A 20,000-nucleotide genomic window follows, 5' to 3' on the forward strand; every position below is an offset into this window, starting at 1 on the left:
GCTGCCTTGCTCTTCCACGTCACATCGGTGATTACAACAGAATACCAACATATTATTCCTTTGTTACTTGGAATTTGGTTGCACATTATATTATTATAATATTATTCTGCCATTAGTTCCTTCTTCAAATATACTACCAAGATATATATATATATATATATATATATATATATATATATATATATATATATATATATATATATGTGTGTGTGTGTGTGTGTGTGTGTGTGTGTATGTGAGTCTTTGTGTGCATATATATATATATATATATATATATATATATATATATATATATATATATATATATATATATATATATGTGTGTGTGTGTGTGTGTGTGTGTGCATGAATATATATGACTTTAATGGTATTTAAACCGGAAATCATTGGAAAAGATAATAGACTAGCATAATAAACGTGGAAGTTACTCAAAGGCGAACAGTGGATTTTTCGCATATGTTGGTGTAAACAATCATGCAGTCGACTGAGCTGGTTTAAAAAGACAGTTGAATCTAATCATACACTAGAAAAGAAACATCACTGATTGCAGTCTTATAAAAGAAAGCTTTCTTCAGATCTGCTATGAATATTAGACAACGCATGTATATCAACTTGATCTATTAATATAAAACGAAATATGTAAATAATTTAATTTTGAGTTAGTAGATATGCAGACGTCACAAATAAGAATGCGGCTAAAAAGAGGTAAAATTATGACTTTTCATTAAATGAATCATAATTTAGTTAGACGTAAATAACTCCAGAGTTTAAGAATAATGTTATATTAATTAGAATAACTTTTGCATCAATTAATATGTATAATATTTATTTAAACAAAACTATGGGATAAAATTATTTTTATTGATTTGATACGTTCTAAATAGGTTTATACTATTCAAAACACTTTAGTCGATACCAAAGTAATTACTGTGGAATTTTTTTTTTACTGAAAACTGAATATTCTGAGCCTCATTTTGATTTGTTAAGAGGCTTCGTCACGTTTCTTCACCCATTCTAGTGAGAATAATGAGCACCAAAGAGAAAATCAGAATGACGGAGGGGATTCCAGTGCGAAGGGTTCTCGTTCCCGAATCAATAAGCCATCTATGATGCCATATATCAGGCCAAAGCACCTTTCATTGATATCGTAAATATATCTGTTCACTCCCCTCCTATCGATTGCCCTTCGGGGTCCTTCATTATATTTTGATGGAATTTACGTTCGGCGTTTCCCCTCCACAAATCCTTTTATCAGAGGCTAGTATGTCTTTGCTATAGTAGATTCACATCAACCATGGATATGATGTCTGGGCCAGTCCCTTACGACGCTCTTGATTGGCTGTTGATAAGCCAACTACAGGGCTGGAAACTCTCATTCTCTCTCGAGAGTTCACATGGGTAGGATCTATGTTCCACCTCTCCTGAAGATACGTCTTTCAAAAGATCTCTCAAGAGAGGTGGAATATACATCCTGCCTATGTGAACTCTCGGTAGAGACCGATAGTTTCCAGCCTTGTGATTGACTTATCAACAGCAAATCAGGAGCGTCGTAATGGACTGGCCTAGACATCAAATGCACGGTTGATATGAATCTACTATAGTTCAATATATCTATAGTCCCAAATGTACATTCCTGACACAGTAAATTTATGAGTAGATATGATTAGAAGAGACAGCTGCAGTCAGACTAAGCTTTCTGCCGAGAAGTGGAAATAACGTGACAAAGTTTTCTTTCTAGTCGGAACATAATGTCAATCTAACAAAGTTTTCCACTGTGGGATTTATAATAAGAGACAGACGCATTCTGGCAAAGTTTCCATTATAAGACATAAACCTTGGCCGTTTGATGAAGCGAAGCCAGTTTGAAAAACCTCGTTTTGAGCGATTGCATGACCACAAAGCAGTATTAAGAAACATATTTGATAGTTTCCGGCAATGAGATGCAAATGCATAATGTGACATACCACAGTATGTTGTATCTGTCACAGTCATGATATGGTATGGTCACATATATAGAAACTTTTTTATCAAGAGACAATACCGTGAAGTGACGACGCCACTTGATATCGAAAATCAAGCGGCAACATAAATCGGTAGTCTTACTTTTTAATTATTTTTAATTTGTCTTATTGTTTTAAATGACGAGAAATTTTATAACTCTTGGTTGGGTAGAGTCCGGAAGTTTACGAGAAACCTCATAAACCTTCTCATACTTTAAACCACTTAGGACAAGGAAACTTTCTGCCTTAAGCCAGCTCAGTCTATACCGGCCAACCAATCAACCAGCAAGAGGCATAACCACCATCTGCCAAATTTTCTGTCAAGAGACAGAACAAGAAACATAACCACCATCTGACAAAATTTCATGACTTGCGACGCAGCCACAGCCTGCTGACATCCTGCTGTGAGATGCCGGGCAAAACGAGCAGAATCTCGTAAAGAGAACGGACATTCTTCATCTCGCTCTCGTATGCGTTCCACCGGGTCCGGGAACATGAAGCTTTTGATCCAACTCGGGCCGAGGAAGCTTAATAAAGAGGCTGGAAGGGAAGGACTGAGGCCCGACCGCCATTATCCGGAATGACCGCAACCACACTCCATTCCTCAGAGGTTTTGGAAGAGTGAGAAGGAATCCTTTTGCGTTTATTGCTTTCATTTATCTCGGATGGAGGGAGGGGGGACAGGGACAAAAGAAAATGCCAGGGATTCAAAACCCGACTCTAGTTTCTTTAGCTTTTCTCACAGTTTTATGACTCACAGAATAAATAATATTTTTAAACATCCCTGACCAAAAATTGCAAGTATATGTATAGATACATACACACACACACGTGTATATATATATATATATATATATATATAATATATATATATATATATATATATATATATATTATATATATATATATATGTGTGTGTGTGTGTGTGTGTGTGTGTGTGTTGTGTGTGTGTGTGTTCGAAAATGTTATTTTAGCTTTAATGACTACTAATATATTCCTTATCAAATGTTCGAGAATTGTTGCGCTAGGGAAATATACATGGAATTGAATCCTTCATCAGTATATATATAGAAATATGATTTGTAAGAAATAGCAATATGATATTGGTGCATTTTATATAAAAACTAATCATTAGATTACATCTCGTGGCAAATAAAATTTGTCGCCATTAAAAAGCAGTAACAATTTCATTGTCCAGTAAGCAAATTACCTACATTTCATTTATGGTAATTTAAATCTAATACGTCAAACAAATCGGATTTTCTTTTAGTAAATATGAATTTCCAAATCATTCAGCCCCGTATATAATTCAATTAGTGATACCATTCATATTACATTTGCATAATTTAGAAAAGAATAGTTGAGTGCTGAGATCTATTGCAAGGAGTTGGAAGTATCTGTCCTACATTTAATGAGATAAAATGACTGACTCGAAGATGATTACACCGAAAGTATCTTTATTCTATCAGTAATGGACTTGTCTGAATAAGTTTTTATTACAAGGTGCTGGAATTGTCGTTCCTACATTTAATGAAGACGAAGTGACCGACTTGAAGATGGTTACAGCACAAGTATCATGATTCTAATTTTACTTATAGAATAATGACAGTTTTGCTGTAATCATCTTCAAGTCAATTATTTTATCTTCATTAAATTCAGGATAGAAAACTCCAACTTCTTTTAACAAATTTTACTATCGAACGATTCTTTCCCAAAATAAGCAAAAGCAACTATAATGTGACATGAATGCTACCAATAATTGAATCATAAACAGGCCTAATAATTTAGAAGATAATTCGATTTCTTTGAGGTATTAGCACTGAAAGTAAGTAACTTATGATCTTTTTCTTTCTTCTTAGCACAAAAAAAAAAAAAAAAAAAAAAAATCTGTCTAGACTTGATATTTTTCTGCAGGGGAGTGGAATCAACGCCATCTTTTGAATTGACAAGGCCTGTGCGATCACTCAAAACACAGCGATGAGTCATCACCAGTCGTCCTATCCTGGCCACGAGTTACCATTCCCAGTTCTGTATTTTTGGTGTTATTTATTACTTTTTTATCTAGAATATCTAATTGCTATGTTAGATCATTATATTTCACAGTATTTAACATCATAATCCTCTAAACCTGGTTAATATGATTAAATTTGCTGCATAATGGTGGAAAATCAGCGCAGAAGTTATGATGAGAAACAACAGTTTATTAACACAAATGATTATAAAATACATTATCAGTCATTGCTGATGACTTTAAATGATAACTCAGTACTTGGAACTTTCATATTTAATTTGCATTGCTGTGGGTACTTTTTCTGAGGCCATCTAATGAGACATTACTAGTTGGCAACTGCGATCTCCACACTGCATCCAAAATATGTAATGCTCCATTTGCCAATTTGCATAAATTACACAATTTAGAAGCAGATTCTCTCCTCAGATATGCATACAAACTCTCATCAAAGGCATTAAATCCATCGAGTCTAGAAAGGCAAACGTCAGCCTTGCCCTACAAATTTTCAATGAATATGTCATAGAAGCACTGACAATGGGAAAAGAACACATTTTGCCAAATTCTGAAGATGTAGCTAATTATATTAAAGTCATTTATCTCTGGTGAACCATAGTGAATGTAAAGCATCCACATAAAGGTACTCGGCTTCACAATAAATATGCTACTCCAGTTACATATAATGTAAATGAAGAGAAGTATATTTTCCTACAGAAATTCCATTTTTGGTTAGATCTCTAGAATAACATTACTAAAACTGGTGGAAAGCTGAGTAGGGAAACATTCACTGCCTTAAAACACACAACTAGTGCAATGATAGAAATAACAAAATACTGTGTAGAAAAATAAAAAAATTAAATATGTCCAACCAGGAAAATTTCAAACCCATCAACTTGAAAATAGATTTGGTAAATATCGTCGACTTGCTGGCAGCAATTACAACATTTCCTTATGACAAGTGTTCGAGTGTGGAAAACAAACTGAGGTTGTCTGTTCTCACAATAACTTTTAATAATAAAAACATCGAACTGAAGATCTTCGAAGAAACGAACTGGGAGTGCATGAATAATCAGGAGTCCGGAAATGAAGATTTTTTTTTTTTTATATTGATGTCAGTCAAGATGATATTGATAAATGTATGGATCTTTTCCCGGTTATAACATACCTCCCTGGCTATTGTGTGTATGCTGTTGTGAAAAAATTTAGATGTAGCTCCTGTAAAGACTCACTTACTTGCCAAGAAACAAAAGCTAGCTTACCAGACAATAACAGTTACATTCAGGGTATAAGCAGAGGAAGGCTTCTTTATCCGCATGAATCTGTAGGAAACGCAAATCTGTTTAACTATATAACCATTGATAAACTGTCACAGTGTCCTGATTTTATCAAATCAATGTATCAAAGGAATTTGGCCACGGACATTTCACTCACTGTCCTTTCTGATGATGATGCCTTCTTACCTCTAAATGATTGTGATGCTGGGCATACATTATAAAAAAAAATCAAAAAATGCTGATATTTGCTTCCTCCAGTGCCCTACTAAACAATTATTGTAAGAAAAGTAATGAAAACATTCAAAATTGCAAAAATTTAACAAAAAAGAGAAAGCTGAATACACTGAAGAAATAAGATTCTGAGGAACAATTGCTGTAATTTATAGTGAATATTTATTTTGTATGTAGCTCTTATACCTTTTCCTAAAGAGAGAGGCATCTTTTGTCACCATTTTTGTGCTCTTGTCCTCCTTCTAAGTATAAAAATGTATTATATACTCAATTCTGTGAATAAACTTTTTTGTTCTCATTACTGTTTCTCCACTGATTTCCCTTCATATTTAATCATATTAACCAGGTCCAGCCTAGGATACTGATGATGCAAAAGGCTGTAAAACATAATTAACTTACACAAAAATTATAAATTCTGCAAATAACTGATAAATGCCACCAAAAATACAAAATTGTGAATGGAAACGCACGGCCAGACTCGGACGACTGGTGATGACTCATGCTTGAGTCTCTCAGGCCTTCTCAATTCAAGATGGCGTTGGTTGAATAGTGAGGTGGTGGTTGCGAGATTTCTGTAACTCTTGCTGGCCTCCAGCTTCCTACAAACAAGAGAAGTTATATAGGATTAAGAGTCCCGTGCAAGTGGGTCACAATGAGTTGGGAGCGTATTTCTATTTTTTTTTTATCACAAGCACTGGTTAGCAGCCGAGAGACATGGTTAGCTAGAAATCAATTTATGGGACGACTGCCATCAATACCAGGCAAACTTTCCTCTAGAATATATTTTTAATTTTGTTAATTAATAAAAAAAAATAGTGGACCCAGAAAATTAGATTTCACTTATATTTATGGGAAAATATATTTTCCCCCGAAGGCCAGAACGTTGCTAAAGTTAGTTTATTTAATAATTCATTTATTTGCAGAATCGAATTAAAGGCGAATAAGGTCATTCCTCGACTGAATTGGATCTAATTTACGGCCTACCGGAGGGACTCCGAATTTATAGTGAGCAGCAAAAATGTTGGAAGAAATTCCTATCGGTCTCCGAATGAGGAAGAAAATGGTATGGCATTTATTATTAGGATTTATTTAGTTCTGACATCGAATGAAGAATCATAGAATGCCATTGAGGGATTATATGAGTATTGAATTTACTTAATTGAATTATCTCTCAGTTGCATAACGTGTCTTAAGACAATATCGAAAGGAAAAGAAAAAATTAACTTAAGTCTTTAATCATTACTTGCATAGAAAATCCACCATTTGTGTCGATTTTGAACCTGTGAATATATAGATACGATTAGCACTAAAAATAATTATTTCTTATCATGTCAATGTAAAAATAGTGAATCAGACAATTAGATAGCCAATATCTATAAATACTATATACATTATATATATATATATATATATATATATATATATATATATATATATATATATATGTAAGACATAGGGTTTTGATTAATAATATATTGTTCGTGCATTCTCTGTAACCTGTGGAATGTGGAGGACAGTGCAGAGATAACGACCTGAGAGTAGCTGATGAATGAGTTTCTAGGGGATGGCGTGAGATAAAAGTGCTTAGTTCGTCGAGTCAATGTACGACAGTTTTATGAATCTTCCCAAGTGCCTTTGTGAAACTAGATGCAGCTAGAACCGCGAGGCGTTGTCGAACTGTGTGTTCGTACGTACGTGTGCGCCTCTTTCTGTTAAAAGCGTTCATACCCAAGCCTATGGGAGGGATTTTGACAGAGGGCTTCGAGTCATAGGCAAAGATGCCGTGGCATTCGCCGGGGGAGTTTTTTGTGACAAAGTGTTTAGTGCCCGGTTGGGAATGGGTAAGTGTTACCTTTACTTTAGCCAAAGGGGTGGCTTGTTTGATATCTTGTAAGATGTTCCATTTTATTAACTTTGTCTTTAAACTTGTGTGTGTACTTACCAGAATGTGTTCTGTATCTTTGGCAGATGGTTCTGGATTTCGGTGGGACAGAGTTCCCAGGGAAAGGTGTGACCTTTTGGGTGACTTGACAATGAGTAGTTTTAAGTTAGTCTGTGAGACTGGATTACTTAGTTAATCGACTTAATTTAGTTATTGTAAATAAACGTTATGTTATGATGCAACTCTCTCATTTTCATTACCTGTTAGAATGGAGAGACAGAGAGAGAGAGAGAGAGAGAGAGAGATGGGGTGATTGCCGAGAGAGAGAGAGAGATGGGGTGATTGCCGAGAGAGAGAGAGAGCCTGTGTGTGGGGGTCTGCCTTCCGTTTCGTGTCCACGCTTACCGTATGAAATACATGGCGGTTTTTCCCATGTAATAGTGGTGGCATGGAGGGATAATTCCCCCATATTAATAGTGGTGGCAGACGGTTAAAGAGGGGATATAAAAGTTTTTCTTGCTTTTCTATGCCTAGGAACGCCAATGTAGAGATGGTTGGCCAGTTAGAAAAAAGGGGTAGAGAAAATGTCCGTCCGTGGGATGGGGGGATGAGGAAAGATTTTCTATTAGGGTCATCAAATTTGCCCGTACCGAGTTTCTTCAGGGTGGGAGTCGTGAGACAAGCAACTCAGTCTAGTTTGTAAGGGAGTGTTGCTAGGAGTCATCTCACCGGTCGCGTTTGTATTGTGCCGACGAGATTTACGCGTTTTTACGAAGAATTTCGAGTTCTTTTTTCCCATTATGGAGTGGTGAGTGTTAAACTATTGTTTATCAAAAAGGAGTGGGTTTTTGTTTAAATATTTCAGGGTTATGGGATTGGTTCAAGAGGTCAAAACAATTTTTTCTTTCCCCATAGTGAAGTGTTTTCTTTATTTGCACGTGTTTATAATAGACGTATGCATTCGTCTTTGTTTAAAACATAGGAGTGTATTTTTTCTATGCATGGGAACTGTGCTTAGATAAGCAGATTTGGCTTAGTGACACAGAGCGCCACAATTTTTAAGTTTTGCGCAGCATATTTCTGCAGAGAGACGCCTTGCATTGCGAGGGTGTACGGGCATCCCTTGCCCTTGGGAGGGTAGTTGCATGGGTACCACTAGCCTCACTCATGAGATAGTGCAGGGGAGGGTATTGCGGGATGGGGATACTACTAGTGTATACCTCGGGCTGTTCTGCCGCTTGACTGAGGGGTTGTTCTCAGGGGGGGAGAAATTTTTTTGTCTCAGTGTGGGTGAATTCCCCTTTTCCTTTTTTTTTCTTAGTGTTGGAGATGGATTTGGCCTTGACATTGGATGCTAAGATATCAGCTGATTGATTAGTTGATGAAGTGAAATGCCCGTAGAGTCTTTTTTTAAGAAAAGATATTTTTTTTTCTCTCTCTTGGATGAAGAGAAAAGGAAATAAAAAGAGATTTTTTCTTTTTTACGAAAATGAGAGGAAAAGTAGTTAACACGCACGGGATGTGTTATATGTTTCTTTGTGCCTTGAAAGACACAAATATAAGGGGGATACACAGATTATTTTTTTTTTATTGTGTTGGAGAAATTACTTTGAAATGCCGATGATTGGTGTTGTATCTGTGTTGTGTGGCAATGGTGTTATGTCATGGTGTTGCATGCTGGAGAAATTGTATGTCATAAGATTCGGCATTACTGTTGTATGCTATTTTGAATTTCACCCTTACTTGAAATTTTTGCAAGAGAATTATTGCTTTGGAGAGTTATTATTATTATTATTATTATTATACTTGAGATGTGTCACGGGAGGTTTGCCTAAGTATAATTATCATTACGGGAGAATTGTTTTACGAGAGATTTGAGATATTTCATGGGAGATTATTCAATAATTATTACAGATAATTATTCAAGGAGAATTATTACGATGAATTAATGGGAGAAGTCTTGTGTTAATTAATTGTTGAGTTCTTGTAACTTTGGACAATATTTCAGTGATTCACGGGGATGAGTTTTGCTGAATCTTGATGAATCTGGCTGAATCATGGTGAATTGTGTGAGTTTTGCTGAATTTTGTGCTGAATTTTTGGAGAATGGACAAGCATTAACATTGGTGATATTTTTTGTACTGATACTGATGATTTTGATGATAGCAATTTTTTTTTGGTGATTTTGTGATAATGATATTTCTGATACTGATTTTTTATATACTAATACGTGGGTGTTTTAATGCTGTCAAGGGAGGTGAAATCTTTTGTGATTATGGGAAGAACTAACAACACATTATTTTAGTTTTTTTTTTTTTTTTTTTTTTTTTTTTTTTTTCTTCTTTTTTTTTATGAGTTCAGCAGATAATTGCTTGGCATCTAGTGAGTTACGGGAGATAGTTAATGGGTGCCGTTGATTTTTCTTTTCTCCTTTTTTGGAAGTTAGCCATCGCTGACACAAGTTTTTTTTTTGTTTTTTTTACCATGGGTGAATTTGAATTTGTTTTTTCTCTCCAGTTAGTGTGAATATTATCTCAGTTCATGACTTAAGAGTCATTTAAGAGAAAGTGTTCGTGTTTTAGCTATTTGATGCTATAGAGTAATATATGGGAGATTTTCTTGCACGTTTTGATTGCATACATAATGGCACTACTTTTTTCTCTGGATATTTGTTCCAGAAATTGTGAGTTTTCTTGCACAATACATTAGTTGTATTTGTGACAACTTTGTGAGCCGATAGGAAAAACTTTGGTTAAGTTTTCTAGTGGCTTATGTCGTAGTGCATATGGGGAAGTCTTTGCTTAGACACTGTGATTTTGGAGTTCTGTTATAATGAGTTGTGGCACATTGGTGGTTTTTTCTAGAACTTTCTAGACAGTTTTATTTGCCGAGTTTTTGCCCTTTTTTAGCAGTTATGCTAAACGGAGAGAGTTTTTATAGTTTTTACTATAACATTGAGTTATTCTTTGGAGAATTGGAGTTATAATTGAGTTATAATTGGAGTTAGAATTGAGTTATAATTGAGATATATTATTTTGGGGAGATATTGGAGGTATATATTATTTTGGAGTTATATTTGAGATATAATATATGGGAGATATATTTTTGGCCATTTTTGATATTTGCCAATGTGGTATGAGCTATGTTTAGTTCAATTATTTTGCAGCCATCTTTGTTGCAAATGGAGACACATATTTGGAGATTATGGGGCAATATTTGGGAGTGTGTGAGTTAGTTGCCTTGAGTGCACATTTTTTTGGAGATGGGATTTCATTTTTTGATATTCCTTTTTTGGAGATATATTTTTTGGAGCCTTGTTTTGTTCCACATGGAGTTATTGTGGAAATAGAGGTAAATATTTTGTATTTGCCGAAATAGAGGTGATTATTCTCTATTCCTGGAGTGGTGTTTTTTTTTTTTTCTACTGACATGTGGCTATTGGAGAAATAAGAGAATAATATAAGGGGGTTGGTTATTAACCAAATGGAGGAAATATTTTTATAACCGGAGTGGTGTTATTATTGATATGGTGTCTCATAATGGAGTTGGAATTAATCTTGGGCGGGTAACCCTTTTTTTTGTGGTTATGGGAGTTTTTTTGAGTCAAGAGAAGATTTCTGAGGTTCTCTTTTTTTTTTTTTTTTTTTTTTTTTTTTTTGTTTTTTTTTTTTTTTTTTTTTTGATTTCGTGACTATTTAGAGAGAAATAGCATTACTGCATTACGAGTCATTTGAGATGTGTGTGCATTTTTCATGTTCACAAGTGTGTTATTCTTGGAGAAATATAATTTGGGGAAAAGTCATGTTGAGAGAATAAGTCTTCGAGACAAATTTTTGAACACATTAGTCATATCCTGGAGTTAATTCTGTGAAATGTGTCAGTTAGACCTTTTTTTCTTGAGAATCATGAGTTTCCAAACTTATGTGTCTTACTAGACAATTTTTGTGCTGTTGTTTGAGCATGCGTCCGCAGGTGATTTTTCTGCTGACAAGCGATGTGATGAGCCGTGTGCTGATTCTTTTCTTCTGATGGTGACAGATCAGAATTTTTGCAATATCTGGGAAATGTGGCTATAGCATTTCACGAAAGCGCATGTATGAGAGTTTGCTTTCTGGCAAATTCCATAACTTTACATGGAGCATTTCTTGGGGAAAACGCGGGAGTTATGCATATTATACATGTATTATGTATTTTGGTGATTGGGGAAATCTGCTTGTGATTATTCTTTTTTTTTTTTTTTATTATTATTTTTCTTCCTTTCCTATGAGAGATATGATTTGGGGATTGAGCTTAAGTAGCATTTCTTTTTTGGACGGGAGATTTGATTTTACCGGGAGATGTAATTTTTCGAGGGTTATTATTTACGTAAATGGGAGTTTGACATTAAGTCTCATTGTGATTAATTATTGAGCAGTAAAGGGGTTTTTGCTGTTAAAAGTTGGAGATTTTTACTGATTTTGTGGGTTGTCAGAACTTGAGAGAACATTTTTGGGTCTGGGTGTTACGTGATTCTTTTCTTTCTTGAGCTTGTTACGAATTTTTTCTTTTTTTTTGTTGAGCACATTCGAGTTCGAAATGTGAGTGCAGAATTCCGTGGAGTTGCTGTGATTTCTGAGTTGTGTGTGTGCTGATGTGCGAGTTTGGAGAATTGAATTGGAGAACTTGATGTCTAGAGAGTTGTGTTAATGACTTATCATTTTGGTAGTCATATTTAAGGAGTTAATTGGGAGACGTTCAGTTAGTATTTCTGACCTTTTTGAGATCGTTGTTTGATAGAAGTAGTATGTTTGGGTTAATTTTCTTAGATTGACCAAAGACTTGACTGACATACTAACGCCCAAAAGTCATCCCCGACACCAGCAAGACGTCCACCAGCCGTGAAGAGAGGTTGCTGCCATGTTGTCCAGGGTGATTACAAGTATTTCCACGTGGGTGTTCTTTTCGAGAGAATTCTACAGCGTGTTTTTTTGGGGATCTACAAGAAGCCGTGAGAGTCTTCTACGATGAGGGAGGCATTCCGTCTTCCTACAGTTGCTACAGCCTGCTATAGCCTGTTGCTGTCTGTTCAGCTACTTGCAGACAAGCGAAGAGGGATATTCAAGAATCCTAATGCCGAAAATATGAGAGAAAATGCGTTTTGTGTTATTGGGAGATAAAGCGTGATAAGACTTTATTTTATAATGCCAGAGACGTGCAGTTTTTCTTATTTTATTTTAAGCCGGCCAATGTTTTATATTGTATAAGCAATTCTGCTAGGCGGGAGCTAGCATATAGGTGCGAGGCCGAGCAATCTGTAAGACATAGGGTTTTGATTAATAATATATTGTTCGTGCATTCTCTGTAACCTGTGGAATGTGGAGGACAGTGCAGAGATAACGACCTGAGAGTAGCTGATGAATGAGTTTCTAGGGGATGGCGTGAGATAAAAGTGCTTAGTTCGTCGAGTCAATGTACGACAGTTTATGAACTCTTCCCAAAGTGCCTTTGTGAAACTAGATGCAGCTAGAACCGCGAGGCGTTGTCGAACTGTGTGTTCGTACGTACGTGTGCCTCTTTTCTGTTAAAAGCGTTCATACCCAAGCCTATGGGAGGGATTTTGACAGAGGGCTTCGAGTCATAGGCAAAGATGCCGTGGCATTCGCCGGGGGAGTTTTTTGTGACAAAGTGTTTAGTGCCCGGTTGGGAATGGGTAAGTGTTACCTTTACTTTAGCCAAAGGGGTGGCTTGTTTGATATCTTGTAAGATGTTCCATTTTATTAACTTTGTCTTTAAACTTGTGTGTGTACTTACCAGAATGTGTTCTGTATCTTTGGCAGATGGTTCTGGATTTCGGTGGGACAGAGTTCCCAGGGAAAGGTGTGACCTTTTGGGTGACTTGACAATGAGTAGTTTTAAGTTAGTCTGTGAGACTGGATTACTTAGTTAATCGACTTAATTTAGTTATTGTAAATAAACGTTATGTTATGATGCAACTCTCTCATTTTCATTACCTGTTAGAATGGAGAGACAGAGAGAGAGAGAGAGAGAGAGAGAGATGGGGTGATTGCCGAGAGAGAGAGAGAGCCTGTGTGTGGGGGTCTGCCTTCCGTTTCGTGTCCACGCTTACCGTATGAAATACATGGCGGTTTTTCCCATGTAATATATATATATATATATATATATATATATATATATATATATATATATATATATATATGAATATAGAGTCATATCACATTACCGTGATTCATATACATACACCGAGCTACAAATGTCCTTTAATATCTAATTCGCTCAACCTGGGAATAACATATTTTCATATATGTTAACCGCAAGGGAATTATTTTAGTCGATAAGAAATTCGTCGCTGTGTGGTCTAGATGCTTCACTGTGTGTCCTGAATTTGTTGGTTCGATGGTTTGCGCCAGTGACCCGACGAATTTCTTATCGAATTAAAAAAATTCCATCTTCGGTTAACTATATGAAAATAAATTAATTCCGAGGTAGAGCAAATTAGATATTAAAGGACATTTGTAGCTCGATTTTTTTTTACTATATATATATATATATATATATATATATATATATATATATATATATATATATATATATATATATATATATATCTGTGTGTGTGTGTTTGTATGTATATATAATTAAGTGATGAGTGAAAAGATTTGAAAGGAATGTAATTAACATTCAGTCCTTTCAGACAGATCTGAATGTCCCGGCGTCGATAACCGCAGCCATTGTGAGGCCAGTTTCGATCAGTAAGTTAATATTAATTAACCTGAAATTCCGTTTATCACAAAAAAGTTGGCAAAGATTATTCAGAGGATTATACCATCATAAACTCAAAGTTCTTGCCAGTTTTCTTTCATTTGAAGTAGTGTTCATTTACATACCGTAACCTAAAGGGAAAGATATTTAGTTTTCTGGAAAAGATAACTATTGAGATGGCTATTTGTCTGCCCGTCCGCACTTTTTCTGTCAGCCCTCATATCTTAAAAACCACTTAGGTTAGAGGACTGCAGATTGGTTTGTTGATCATCCACCCTCATATCATCAAACGTACCAAATTTCAGCCCTCTAGCCACAGTAGATTTTATTTTATTTAAAAGTTAAAGTTAGCTATGATTGTGTCTAGCAACGCTATAGGACAGGCCACCCCCTTATGAAAATTGCATGGACAGCGGCTCATGTAGCATTATACGCTGTACAGAAAACTCGATTGTGACGAAGAAACTTCGGCGCATTTTATAGTCGTTAACTTCTTACACAGACTGACAGGTAATATGTACGTAGTTTAGTTTCTCAGGAAGTAATCAGACAATATCTTGGCCTGGTCAATCCATCTTCTTGGTATGATGGGATATCTTTTTCCCTGAACGTATTCAAAACCTTTTTTTCCATAACGTTTTCGAAACCAGTTTCCCTAAAAGGTTTTCTTAGCCCTTTTCCAATAGAACGTGTTCGACAGCACTTTCCCTTAAAAGTTTTCGAAACCATTTTTCAGAACATTTCGAAACTATTTTCACTAAACCTTTTACGAAACCCCTTTTCCCCCATAACGTTTTCGAAACCACTTTCCTTATAACATTGGTTTCATAACCATTTTCCATGAACATTTTCGAAATAATTTTCGCCAGAGCATTTTTGCAACCAATTTCCTCAGAATACTTTTGAAACTATTTTTTCGAGAACATATCCGAACGTATTTTCCCCACAACATTTTCAAAATAATTTTCCTAGAACGGTATCGAAACCGATATCTCCAGAACGTTTAAACCGAAGCCTTCATCCCTAGAACGTTCTCGAAAACACTTTAACCGAATCGTTTTAGAAACTACATTCTATAGAACGTTTTCGAAACAATTTTTCACTTATAGTTTTCGAAACCACTTATCGGAACGTTTCGAAGCCGAATTCCCCAAAAACTTTTCCAAACCAGTTTTTCCCTAGAACGTTTTCGAAGCATTTTCCTTCCTGAAGGTTTTCAAACACCCCATCCACAAGATATCCTAAAACAAGTTCAACAATGTTTTCGAAACCTTTTTCCCCCCAGAACGTTTTCGAACCCTTTTTCCCCCGAAGGTTTCGAAGCCATTTCCTATGAACTTTTTTGAGACCATTATCCCCACAATGTTTTCGAAAAGTTTTTCTCCTATAAGTTTTCGAAACCATTTTCCCACAGAACGTTGTCGAAACCATTTTCTCCAAAACTTTTTAAATCCCCCCCGCCCTACCCCCTCCTCGCCCCCCAACGTTTTCTTATATGATTTCATCGGAACGTCTTTGAAAGTGATTTCGAGGAATTTCCCGACGGACGGATACTGTGTTAGTTTCGTGTCCGATTTCATTTGGCGAAGAATACCTCAGGGTCTCATCCACAACAGATCTGGGTCATGCAACTGCAGAAAGCATTGAGGGAAATGCGAAGAAATTCGTAATTCGTATTGTATCTTGATACAATGTGAGTTTTCTTCCACCCGTTTTTCCTTCTTTTACGTTGAAACACAAAATAAGAAACCCTCCAATCATGGCTATTAATTTAATGAATTGCTTTGAAAAATAAGACTAATATTGATATTAGTATTAGTTTCCGCAATAGTAGTTGCAGCAGTAGTAGCTTTAGCTTGGTATCTATAGGTTGACATTATTTTCCTCTCGGTATATATACGTCTACGGAATATAAATCATCGTAATTTTTGTTTATTTCAGTTAGTGTTAGATCCAACACTTACGAATCGATTTAAAGATAAACAAATCCGTATTTTTGAAACACAAAATATATAAGCCTATATTTGTATTCTTTTTTCATCATGTACGACTTTTACATGTTAATGTATTGAAGTGAAGTATTCATGGATGAAAGAATTTTAGTCTGAAAATTTATGTTAAGCCTCACATCTTCCTATCCATCCTAAAATACTACAGTTACTCAAAGAAGAAGTAGATTAATTACATAGGAAACAGCACCCGATCTCACTCTATAAGGCAGTGAATTGATTAATCTGTGATTATGAGTGTTTGTATGCGTTTGTATGTTTGTGTGTGTGAGAGAGAGAGAGAGAGAGAGAGAGAGAGAGAGAGAGAGAGAGAGAGAGAGAGAGAGAGAGAGCTTCTTTATCTTTAACACAAGAAAATGAGTCTCTATGTTAAAATATAAAGTAAGGCTGAATATTTTCTAACAAAAATAAATAAGGATGCATAATGTGTTGTATTTTCCTTCACCTTTATATATATTCCTATAGTGATATTTTACGAGATAACCTCCACGGCATAAATGGGCATTTACGATGAAATCAGCAATAAACTCTTATCGATACCGAACGAATGATAATTCATGATATGGAATTTGTTTGCAATATTCCATGAAAAAATACTGACTAAGAAATAAGCTGTAATAACTAGTGTAAACGGATTTAAACGTGTATATGAATAGACACACACACAGACACACTTATACACAAACACACACACACACACACACATACATATATATATATATATATATATATATATATATATATATATATATATATATATATATATATATATATATATATATATATATATATATATATATATATATATATATATATATATATGTTTGTGTATAAGTGTGTCCTGTGTGTGTCTATTCATATACACGTTTAAATCAGTTTGCACGAGTTATTACAGCTTATTTCTTAGTCAGTATATACACACACACACATATATATATATATATATATATATATATATATATATATATATATATATATATATATATATATATATATATATATATATATACACAAAAGAAACCTGTTTACCCAGAGATGACAACCATTGCGGAAACAGTTTTATAAACCTGAAAACAGCTATGTTAACAAAGTCATTCATATTTCCTGTACGTGATCTTGAGACCAGCCATAAATACATTTATTAAAGCAATAATTCTAGCTGGATCATGCCCCAATAGAACGGAAATATCTCACGTTAATACAAATGTTTCACTTGAAATGTTGCATCATCACAATATATTTCGATGAAATTCTTTTCCATGTACCTCACTCCCACATACACATACATGCACGTTCCTCCTTTATCTATTTATTATATATTTTTTTTAAACAAAGTCTCGCGTCTAATACTTCACCCAGGCGTCGAATTTCATTCCAATTTCCATTTCATGCAGCATCTACTTCGCGCGTTTTCTCTCTGATGAGTGGAATTAAGTGCAAGTTTGGCCACTTCTCGCACAATTTTCCTCGAAGTTTAATTTTGTTGTCTGATTGAGCCTCTCGGCGGGCGCTTTCCATGAAGCTTCATCGGTGCGTGATTGGGTATTCGCGTGATTAGAGGAGTCTGGGACCTCGTTCACCGCTAGAGCAGTTCGTCTGAGTGTTACATCACTTCGACTTGAATCAAGATTAAGTCCTGTTCATCTGACAGGGGTAAGTGTGCTTAGTAAGAATGCAAGCTTTATTTTGCTTTTTTTTTTTGAAGATTGTTCAATATCAAACACACAAATGACCAACATACCCCCCCACTTGGAATCTCTCTCCCTCTTTGTATTAACATAGACTAATAAACTTACACATGCATGTGTACCTACGCACGGAACAACGCGGTCTTATAGAGTAAATAATATAGAAAAAACAACTGAAGAATGCGTTGATTATGAATATTGTTTACCGATGTAAATTTATCAAAATAAGTGACTGTGAAAGATCGACATTGAAACAGTGGAGACTTCGTAGGTAAAATAACCTTTATATGTAATTAGTTATTTTCTAAAGTAACCTCAAAATTTCTATTCTAAAATCACTCTGCATTTCTGAACATACATTATTTTACTCTGTACTCTAGGTTAAAGTCTTCAGTTCTTTTATATGGGTTCCTGATGATACGATATCTATGAGAATGTTCTGAGCATAAGTTTATGTCGAAAAATTGCATTGTTCATATCATTTGATCTTCAGTGAGCTAATTATGTTACAATTTGCAATGAAAAACAATCACAAAGCAATTTAAATGGTCATGAGAGACTGATTTTCAATGGTGGTTGTTATTAAAAACTATTAGAACTCTAACACAACCTGCAAATAAAAGATTATGTAGGACCTATATAGAGCGGTAAATAAATTACATTTAACGGTATGAATGTATATTAAAGCAATATTTCGAGGAGATAATCTGGGACTTCAGAGATAAAATATGACGATGGCTTATGTGTCACAAAAGCTTTCTAAACCATGAAGATACTCTAGAGATTTCCCCAAGAAGGGTGCGTTGGAAAAAATATCCTAACTTTACCCTGAGTAAACAAGGGGAAATTCCCTGTTCTTTGTAATAAAAAGAAGGACTTGGAAAATAAAAGCAAAAAGAACTCTTCAGAGGGTTCAGAGAAAAGAAGTGTGCTTGTACAAACCTTCTGTTTTATTTTTAATTAACTCACTGCTATCTATCCCAGCTGCATTATTTTTTGAAAAGTAATTTTCCCCGCTCAGGCTAGTAGTAGCTAACGGACTTTTTTTAAAACGTGTATTATTAATTTTGACATGAGGGTTTTTTTTTTTACCTTATCAGCCGGCAGCGACACGTTTTTTTAACGAGAGACACAAAGGCAAAACAAGCCTAAAGAGACAACGACCTATTTCCATTTATATACACAAAATATGGATTTTTTTTCTTTTTTTAACTAACTATAAAACTGAAATCATCCATTCTGATCGGGAGTTTAATTTTTCTTCTCTTAATGCGTGATTATTCCGACTTACTTCGTAAGACTTTAATATGCAAGCGATATGCAATTTAGTATTAATTACCTGTTCTCGGAACAGGAGTGCTACCTATTCATAGAGTTTACATATATTACTGATGATTTTTCGTTTCTTACCAACAGATTTTACGGTATTTTCAAAAATCTCATTACAACAATGTGAACAGATTATATCTCTGCTATAATTGTAAGAATGAAATTCAAAACATATATTGACATAAATTACATATACATCAAATGGAGTGTGTCAGTATGGTGGTACACTTAAGACCGACTGTAGGAATAACGTAGGCTGGTTAATACGGTTGATTACCCATTCTGTTCAAAAGATAATAATTACAGAGCACACACACGCATTACAATTTATATATATATATATATATATATATATATATATATATATATATATATATATATATATATGTATATATATATATATATATATATATATATATATATATATATATAGATATATATATATATATATATACATATAAATAAAGGTTTTTTGCCACGAAGGAAAAAATGAAAAAAGCGAGATACCCAAGTACTTTCGGTCCTGTACGGATCCTTTACTGAAGCAAACTGATTTTACAGAGAACAACATAGTCAAAAGAAAGCTTAATATACAAACTGACACTACAAGATTAGCAAGCAATAAGGGCGATTTTCACTCTACAGAAAGGAGGAGCCGCCTGAGGGTATAGCCACACCTTGAAGGATACGCGTAGTAAACAAGTGATTCTCCCAGAGAACCGTACATTTTGAAAAAAACACGGGAGCATATACAATTTTATATCATGAATTTTTACACAAATTTCCCCCCCCAAAAAAATTATTATTAATGAAAAGACGA

Source organism: Macrobrachium nipponense, chromosome 20 (genome assembly GCF_015104395.2).
Source record: "Macrobrachium nipponense isolate FS-2020 chromosome 20, ASM1510439v2, whole genome shotgun sequence".
In the NCBI taxonomy this organism is placed as follows: Eukaryota; Metazoa; Arthropoda; class Malacostraca; order Decapoda; family Palaemonidae; genus Macrobrachium; species Macrobrachium nipponense.